Genomic DNA, 8,862 nt, shown 5'->3' with positions numbered 1-8,862 from the left:
CTTCCTATGTAACTCTGCTCAAATTTTTGATATTTAAAACTTTTTTATCGTCATTACAGTTACTTATCAAATATGTTAAACAAAATTATAAACTGATTTTTTTTTCTCTGGTAACTATAAACTTTCATTACCATCTTTATAAACAATGAAGAATATGCTCCAATCAAATATCAGGTATGGATTCCAATTTTAATGACATGCTTATTAATATATAAATTTTAATAATAAATTAAAATTAGTTTTGAATTGCTTGTATATAGTAGAATCATACACACACATATAATCATAATAAAATTGTATCTATGCATTATCTAAATAATAATCATCTAAGTTTTTTTTTTTTCATGTTTCATGGTACAGAGCTCTTACACTCAGATATTCTCGGTGTGGCAGAAGACAATTGGAGCTAGTGGTATAACATATCTAAATAGTATATATTCTTAACTTAGCTATGTAAAATTTTATACTAATTATCATTTTATTATGTATTTATATTTCAGATTGCTACCGAATATCATATTCCCTTACCGGTGGTTTCCAAATGTAGAGTACTATTTTTCAAGATATTGCACAGAGGGTTATGAGAATAACTTGTAAATCAATTTAGCATTTTAAGTAGTCTTGTATATTTGTTCTCTAAATTTGTTTATTTTGTACAGGCCCATAGTGTTTTATTTCAGTTTAGCCCAATTATTAGTAGAATTATTTGTTGACCACATAAGGGCATTTTCATGACCTCTTGTGTATAAATATTTTTACTTATAATATAAAATATAATTATGTTAAATTGAATTTAAATATTTATTATTATGTAATTATATGTTTTAGTTTGTAACAATGTTATCGATTCTAGAAGAAGTCTAATTTTCACAATCCCATATTTTAGTTTCCATATAAAAATGTTATCAATTTCGAGAACAAATATTTTCATCCACAATGATATCATTAAAAAGTTTATTTATTTTTTTAAAAATGTCCGACACTTACTTTGCTAAAATATGGGGAATCTAACATGGATGCTAGATTAATTAGCCGGTTACTATATATGTAACCTCCCATTTTCTAATTACAACAATTATTTATCATATTTATTATTTTTATCTGAAAAATGTTAATCTAGTTTTAGCTATTAATTAAAATATTTTTCATCTTCCATATAATATTATTTAGACTAATTAATTGTTCGACAGTAACATATATGAAAATTATGTGATTGACCTTGCTAGTTTGAATTGCAAAAAGATTATAATTTACCATATTTTTTATGTGGCCGGGATGCAGGTTAGTTAGCATTTAATAGACCATTTTTATTTCATAAAATTGGGTTGAGACAATTGACTTCGTGAATATTTTAATAACATATGTTGGTATATATTGGAGTAACACAGGGTGTCTTGACTTCAACAAATATATTTGAAATTTCAATTAGTATATGAAATAAACTTGAATTGTCAAAGATTGTTCCATTTTTTTTGTTGACAATGGTTAGTCTTGTAATTGATTGATACAAGGATAGTTATCAATATATACTCAATTTGCCAAAAAGTTCATTTACAATATTACAATAAGGCTTTGTGTATTAAAATATCATCATGAAGAGATAAGCGTGATTTATATAAATGAGAACTCCTGGTAGAGTTAATTACTTATAAGTGGAGTGGACTAAGGAAAAGTTCTTCGCGCCAATGGAGACGAGACTCGGTGGTTCATGAGAATCAAGCTAAAATAGGACATAGTGACTATAACACACGTGATGATCCAGATGAGAACCATATGATCCATATCAAACTAGGAAAACCTCAAGTAGCGAAAGATTGAAGTCCAAATTTTGTATGTAATCATGCTTGAATTTGTATGATCACACTAGCTTTTATGGTATATTTACTTTTAATTTATTGTAGAATTTTATGTACCTAAATAAACAACATGATGATGATGCAAGAGTATTTCTTATTGAACTAAAATAGTTGAGAGTATTCTCTTATTTTCTTTTAAAATTAATGCTTTATGAAGTCAAAGTATTTAAGGATTTTTCTTTACATGATTAATACTTGTTTTTACTAAACTTTGGTTATGCTACTATTTAATTAATCCCGATTTTGTATGAACCGTAAATATAAATGCTATAACAAAATATGGTGGTATAATTAATCAATCTTCAACATTAGGGGTGGTATACTAGAAATAGGAAAAATGGACTGTATCACATATAATCAGTCTAGAAATTTGCAATTTAAAGATATTTAGTGTATATCAAAAGGGACAATATTTTGCAGATATCCATAAGTTTAAAGGGAATATGTTGTATTAAGCTATAAGATAATATTGTATGTCTAGTCAACTTTCAACATTTATAGAGCGAAACTTGATAAATATCAAAACCATAATATTTTGCTAACATCTTTAAACCAAAACTCCATATCCATTTTAGAGTTGACATGGAGATAATATAACTCATTCCATGTATAACTCATGGACAGCTTAATTAAATAAACATTAATGCAAACTGAGGTCCTTACATAGACGAGTCACACACTGCACAAGAACCTAAAAAGCAATACAATGCATAAAACATAAAGGGAGCCTGCCCTAGCTAAAAACCAATCTTAATATTTTGATGAATCAATGGCGTGGTGATTTGTTTATCTTCGTGAGACAGTAATGATGTAGAGGATGATCAGAAATGATAGCACCATGGGGGAAAAGATTGAAGTTAAAACGGAGAATCCAATGTGTCGACAGTAGGAAAAGATTGTGGACTTTCTATATTTGATTGGGGACTTTGTTGGTTTGAATTTTATTTGTTAGATTTATGTTGTGTTCCATCAAGTTGAAGCCTTGAGCAACTTGAACTAAATAGTAACATATGTTTAGCTTGCTACATGTCACAACCTTCACACACAAAAAAAAAGCATTGAAGCCTATGTTTGCTGATTTCCCAAGTTTACTTGCTGGGTTGGCTGAATTTGCACGCCATGTAATTGTTACCTGATATAGTTTACTAAACGATTCTCAGGCTGCTTGATATAGGTTAGCTAGTTTTAGTGGCAACTGAAATACTTCTTCAATTATATGTAACTCGTAGTTAGTTTCCGGTTCTACGTTAATTCTCTAAAGTGAATTATGATTCTGCTTTCTGAATGTAACTTCTCTTCTGAATTGCAGACTTTGTTGGATTAAAGTTTCACTATTAGATTTATATTGTCTAACAAAGTTGAAACCTCGAGCAACTTAAACTTAAGCAAAATTTGCACGCCATATGATTGTTTCTTGGTATAGTTTACTAATAAATTCATTCCCTCTAGTGTATAATGCTAGTAGCTTGTATTAGGCAGAAATAAAATAAAAAAGTTTATTCTTGATGCAGCAATTGCTTTACTTGAAGTCGGTGTTACTCTGTTCATTTATGAAGAAGGATGATGGGATTCTTGAGTAAAACTAATGGCATTAGAGAAAATCTATGGGGATTCTTGTTGTTTTTTACATGAGCCAGAAAATTGGAACCACTGGTTAAGAAGTAGTGTGGCGTGCTTATATCCAGTAAGACATGGATAAAGTTATTCTTTTCTTCGTCCCCAACATAATAGATGAGATTTATAATTTTGATAAAGTAATAAAATACTCTCATCTCATCACATGATTATTGTTTTTTAAACAATGCTGCATTCATAAAATTCAGTATAAAATTTAGTACAAATTTATATGACAATTGAGGTGGGATGTTTTAATTCGTACTATTAATACATATTAATACATATAAGAGCCATATCCCAATTTAAACTTAAACATACTGATTTTGTGAATGATTTTGTACTCAATTTTGATGTACTTAAATATTTTCCTTATTCAGGTCAACTGTTCTTGTGCACTAGCAGTGCAGTGATGTCATGTAATGTTTTGCTTAAACCACCAGTACTAACACTCTCCTCTACTAGCAGGGTGTGAATGGATGGGCCTAGAAAATTTGAAAGCCCGATTAATCCCAAAAAAGGAGTATGAAAGTTTGAAAATAGGATCTAGAATAACCCCTTCAAATTCCTATACATATATGCGAGCAAAAGTTCACTGTTCTTTTTTATACAAAAAAGAAAGTAGAAATGATCATTCTCAAAATTGACAACGCAAGCAAAAAGAACAAGAAATAAACTCTTCTTGATCGGGATTTCTACATGGAGAAAAAAGAGTTGACCCCTAAGAAACCTTCTCAAAAACTGATACGGGGGACCATAAGAGGGGCTGGGGTTGGCCCCAGCTGGAATTTTGACAGGCCATTAATATTTATATATTTGTAAAAGTTCAGCCTGGTGAAAAAAATAAGAACCTGATTAGCCTAATTCATAAATTGTCTCAGTTACTTAAACACAATTATACACAAAATTAAAAAAAAACACTCCTCTGTCTTGTTGGACAAAGAATTAAACACTCAAAATATATAACTCTTTTATACTGTTATTGGTTGGACTTGTGTAATACAAAATTATATATGTTTTTAATTTTTTTAAGCTATTTAAATTTTTTAAATGTGTGCTCTGTAGACGGGTATATAATTATAATATTTTATATATGTTCTTAGACTTAATATTGATTTGTTTTTCCTAATTTATTTATAAATTTCTAATAATTAATCCTCTCATTATGTTTAATGGTGAATTATATTGTATTATATAGATAAGTGTGAGCGGATGCCAATTGCTTCTGCTTATTATATTCAAAATGAACATGGACTAAATCAAGAGTAGATTCATTATGCAGCTTGTCTCTAGTATATACACGCATATACATATACATCTTTTTTTGAAACAAATATACATATACATCTTCTTCTCTATTTATTTTTTCTTTTCATCCATTCCTCTTCTTCTTCTTCTTTTCTTTTTGATCTTTAGTGTCATCTCGTCTCTCTTCAAAACGACTTATCTCCGGCGAGTTTTGATTTACATTTGCTCCGACGACCTTCAATTTTCTGGCGATGGAGCGACGGAGGAGGTGAGTCAGAGTAAAACTAGTGCAAGAGCTTTGGCAAACATGAATAAACAATAAATTAGATGATTATTACATAGATAATGAATATATACAAATTTATTATGAATTTATGTATATATACATGATTATACTTTATACAACCAATTCCAAATTAATTTTAATTTTTTATTTGAATTTATATATTAATAAGAAGGTCATTAAAATTAGTATCCATACCTGATATTTGATAGGAGCAATTTCTTCATTGTTTAGGAAGAATGTAATGGAAGGTTGTAATGGACGGTTATAGTTACCTGAGAAAATATAACAATTATATAAGTTTAGATTCATTATTTATTTCAAAAAAAAAAAAGTTTAGATTTATTACTATAGGCTCATTGATAAAATCAATATGATATCTTCATATCATGTCAAAATAATTGCAACAATATATTTATATTTTCACTAATATCTTAGTTAAGCTAAGAGGCACAATTGACTGTTTTTATTATCAGGAATTAAAATTGTATTTTTTTCTCAAGGAAATGACAAAAACCATTTTTAAAAAGGGTTTTTAAGAACTTTAGTTATAATAAGAATAAGCACTATTTTGTATTAATATAAATGTTCATGTACGCATCTTTGAAGATAATACAATCATACATATACATATATAAACACATACCATAAACTTTGGAAGAGCAAATGGATGGAGAAAGAATAACCAGTAATACACACGCATCTATCAAATGGATAATACAATCATTCCCATCAATTGATAAAGGAAGAATAACAAATAACCCACACATTTGAATGTTTTTGATAGTGGTGTTAAAACTAAAAAAAAATAAGAAGAGAAAAGTTTATATAACTTAATTTAGTGTTTACAATATTATATCCATCACCTATAAAATAGAGTGTTTATATAGACACATAAGAAATTTCTGGAACAAACCTGAAGGTGCTAGGAGGTGGATAAGTGACTGAGAGCCCACCCAACCCAACTACATAATGCACAAGTCAAACTAGACCCAAAAGTTTGAGGCCCATTACATATTCCACATGATTTAGGTGCATTTTGTACTTTTTTTTTTAGTTTAGTAGTGTGTGAAAATTAATATTATTATAAACAAATTATTATACTATACTTGTCTTAAATATAAGTGAATCATAAGTAGTTAATTTTTAAATTAATAATTTGTTCACATTTATAATCTTAGTATACTTGTGGCATATACATGGATGTGTTTATAAATTCACAAGTAATTTATAAAAATTTATTACTAAATAATATTTCAACAATATATATATGTGTGTACACTTCAAACACTTACTTATAATTCAATAAAAAATTAGAAATCTTAATTTTGCAAACAAATATTTTTTTACAAAATTTTGATTATAAATATTATTTAAAATTGATTAATATGTGTGTGTGTGTGTATGACGTTAGCACGTGCATGTGATAATTCAACAAATAATCCTTCTACATATATTAGGAATAAATATTCGTGACTTACCAATAAATAAATAAATTTTAGCTTTTATCTAACTATATAACATATATAAAGTACATATATACATAAGAAATTTCTTGAACACACCCGAAGGTGCTAGAGGTGGGTAAATAACCGAGAAATTTTAAAGTAGAATATTGCATAAAAACATTGCAAAACTCATAATTTTGCAAATCAAAACACATTATTTTGTGAAGTATGTACTACAAATATCACGAATTCATCAAAATTATTGAAGAACATATCTACTATACGACCATTGACTAAAATATGTCTATGGTTAACTAATTGACGGGCTCCAGGAATAGTCGTAGCCATACCCAATCGAAAAAGGATGTTATCCAAGCGCGTTTCAAGTAATTGGAGTAAAACCTGACCTGTTGACCCCTTGGCTTTACCGGCCATAATGAAAACGCAACTTTTGTTTTTCTTCTAGACGAATATGATATTGAGATTTTTTACCATCTATGTTTAATAAGTAGAATGTGTTCTGCAAATTTAACAAATGTTCTGCAAACTAAACATATTGCCCAAGATAAAATATTTTATAATATTCTACATGCAAAAAACATACATGATAATCAATATTTTAAATGATATAATGATCTTTGTACAACATTATTTGCAAATTTATGAGTTTTGCAATGTTTGTATGCATATTTTACACATAAACGGTCTCAAAAAAAGTGGTCTTCACAGAACTTAACTCATTACATACACACACACATTAGTTTAGTTCGTGTGTTAAAAATAATATTATTATAAACAAATTATTTGGTTACACTTGTTTTGGAAAACAAATGAATTACAAGTAGTTATTTTTTAAATTATTAATGTGTTCACATTTATTAACACTTATAATCTTAGTATATATGTGGTATATACATGGATAAGTTTATAAATTCACAAGTAATTTATATAGTTTGTTACTAAATAATTTTTTTACAATATGTATGTGTGTGTGTGTATGTACTTCAAACATTTATTTAGTAATTCAATAAAAAAGTAGAACTCTTACTTTTGCATACAAATATTTTAGATAAATTTTTGTTTATAAATATTAACAAAAATTTAAATTGATTAATATGGCATGTTCATAATTTAATATTGAATATAATTTTAGTTTCAAACCTCCAAAATTTTACATGGTGTACAATGAATGTATATATATAGATATGTATATATGTGTGTGTGTGATGTTAGCAAGTGCATGTGATAATTCAACAAATAATCATTGTGCATAGTATTAGGAATAAATATTTTTCATTTACAAATAAATAAATAAAAGTTTAGCTTGATTCTAACTATATAAACTAAATTAATTAAGTACATAGAATTTTATTGTTGTGTTTTCGAAGATGGGCAAGTCTTAGTCAGGATAGTCTTGTATTCAGGGGCGTATCATGGGGAAAACTTTTATAGCCCACTTATAAATTCAGCCCTTTTAAAAATAAAAATTAAACCCCGTTATTCTTTAAGTCCAGCCCACCACAATCTAGTACAACCCAAATTGTTGAGCCCGGCCATATTAATAAACAAAGCAAAGTAGGAATTCAGGAAACACAAAACAAGCTATGTGCCCCTGATCAAAACTAAAAAGTACAGCCTGTTAGTTTGCTAAGTAAAAACAATTTCCACGAGACAAAATTCGAGCATGTGCTTGACTGTTTCCAATTTTCAATTTTAGCTGTATTTCAGCGACGCTCCCGGTTAACCTCCAAAATTTTATAGATATGTATATGTGTGTGTGTGATGTTAGCAAGTGCATGTGATAATTCAACAAATAATCCTTGTGCATAGTATTAGGAATAAATATTTCTCATTTACAAATAAATAAATAAAAGTTTAGCTTGATTCTAACTATATAAACTAAATTAAGTACATAGAATTTTATTGTTGTGTTTTTGAAGATGGGCAAGTCTTAGTGAGGATAGTCTTGTAGTTGTATTATCTTTTTATCTTACATTTGGCTTGTATCAATTAGACTATGATATTGTGGAAGTTGTGTGGGTTATAAAATTCAGGTCAACTGTTCTTGTGCACTAGCAATAGCAATGGTGTTAGACCGATGTTGTACATGTCTTACTTAAACCACCGTTACCAATAGGAATCTGAAGCCCCCTTAAATAGTCTCCTAGCAAATACAAAGGGATCTGCGTCTAGGGTTGCACACCCTTTCATTAGAAGTGGTTAGGGGTACTGTGCATTGGTCAATGAAATCGAAATCTAATTTTTCTTTTGGTTAATCGAAACTTAATTTTATCAAAATTTTCTACTGAATACTAAACCGAATTTATTTCGATTTTATAACCGAACCGAAATTTAAATTTTGGTTATTACCGAAAACCTAATTTATAAACCAATTTTTTATAAAGTATTTGAA

This window comes from Daucus carota, chromosome 9, assembly GCF_001625215.2.
Source record: "Daucus carota subsp. sativus chromosome 9, DH1 v3.0, whole genome shotgun sequence".
In the NCBI taxonomy this organism is placed as follows: Eukaryota; Viridiplantae; Streptophyta; class Magnoliopsida; order Apiales; family Apiaceae; genus Daucus; species Daucus carota.
This window is presented reverse-complemented; position numbering follows the sequence as displayed.